Source organism: Zingiber officinale, chromosome 8A (genome assembly GCF_018446385.1).
Source record: "Zingiber officinale cultivar Zhangliang chromosome 8A, Zo_v1.1, whole genome shotgun sequence".
NCBI classification, from domain to species: Eukaryota; Viridiplantae; Streptophyta; class Magnoliopsida; order Zingiberales; family Zingiberaceae; genus Zingiber; species Zingiber officinale.
This window is the reverse complement of record NC_056000.1, coordinates 1719502-1721038: the sequence shown is the minus strand read 5'-3', so window position 1 is coordinate 1721038 and position 1537 is coordinate 1719502. Positions and strand designations below refer to the sequence as shown.

General features: G+C 45.4%; 1 long non-coding RNA gene across 1 annotated transcript; it reads left to right on the top strand.

Moving 5' to 3' along the window:
• The first annotated feature begins 508 nt into the window (after positions 1-508).
• Positions 509-1322, top strand: LOC122011809. The gene is made up of 3 exons (XR_006120038.1): positions 509-836; positions 926-1019; positions 1128-1322. It is a non-coding gene; the product is annotated as an uncharacterized LOC122011809 (long non-coding RNA).
• Positions 1323-1537: the final 215 nt, after the last annotated feature.

Below are 1537 nucleotides of genomic sequence, written 5' to 3'. Positions count from 1 at the left end.
GTTGAATAGCCTGAAAAAAATAAACAAAAAAGACCCTTCTCGAACTTTCAACAGAACACTTGCATAAAGTAAATTAGCAGTAAATAAAAAGCAGAAAGAAGAGTGTAAAATACCGAAAATAGGCAAATATTGATAAGGGAATTTTCTGAAATTTTTGGAAAATTTTTGGGAATTTTTCGGAACTCGTACGGACGAGTTAACGGGGATTAAAACGGGGCCCGGAAAAGCCTGTTTAGGCTACCCCATTTTAGCGAGGAAATGTTTATTTATTTTTCTTTTTTTTTCTTTTATTTTCTTTACTTCTTTTTCTTCGCCGACTCCCCGCGTGCCCGATCCTTTTCTTCTCCTCAACACCGACAGTTTCATTTCTCCCCTTATTTCTTCCCCTTTTCTTCCGACGCCGATCCCACCCTTTCCTCTTTCTCTCGGCGCCGGCCACCATGAGTTCACCGCCAACAGTAGCCCTTCCCTCTGCCGTTGCCTCGTCGCCGCAGAGATCTCAGTCTACTGCCGGCCTCTCCTTCTCTTCCTCTCCCGAGCGTCGGCCGCCGGCAAATATCCCGTGCCCTAGCGACCCGCGGCTCCCACACCCTCTCGAGACATCGTCGGCCACTGGAATCCAGCGCCGCTGCTGTGCCCTAAGTCCTCGTACTCCACTGCCACCACCGATTGATCGGCACAGCTCAAAGCCGCCGGCCACAGGAACCCTAATGTCAACTCCTCCCTCTCTTCTTCTGGTCGCAGGCATTTGGAGATTGCCGAGCACTTGAGCATCCCAGCCGTGCCCTAGCTCCGAGTCTAACTCAGCCATCGATCGCCTCTTCTGGCTCAAGAAGGTATGGTTGTTTCCTTACCTCTCCTTGTTCTGATCTTGGCCGGTGGTTGCTGTAGTTTATCATCAGATCAGAAATTTTTGGATTTCCAGATCCCTACCACAGTGTACAGGCTTTCTTGAGATGAATTGGTTGTTGGATGGATTCATCACTGCTGGAGAAGGTGCCAAGTGTTGTGCCAGTGAGGTAACAGAGTTTGTGGGATACAAGTTTGGAATTGTTGGTATTCAGCTTTGATTTCAATTGATGTGGAATGAGGATTTCAAGGAATGACTTGTTTTGGAATCTTTGTAGGTGTTGTTAGCCATTGCAGCTCTAGCTATGCTGTTCGTGGACGATCCATGGCTTCGGCCAACCTTCCGATCTAAAGTCATCCTTTGATGGTGAGCTATCAACAACCCATTTGAATTCGGGTAAGTTTTTAGGTTGATTCATGATGCTTAGTATTGGATGGTAGTGAACTTGATTGGATAAGTGGATCATTAGTTTATGTGTTCTTGGAATTTAATTTGATGTGAAGGAAAGGGTTGGATCAGATTAGAGGGATTTATAGTTGATATGTTGATTATAAATCCTTAGTTTGTTGAATACCCTGTATTTGTAGGATTTGAGTTGGATGCGATCTCTTGGATTTGTTGAGGACGGTTGATACGACCTGCGTATGAAGGCGGGTACCTCTTGACTTATCTTTTATGATATTGTCA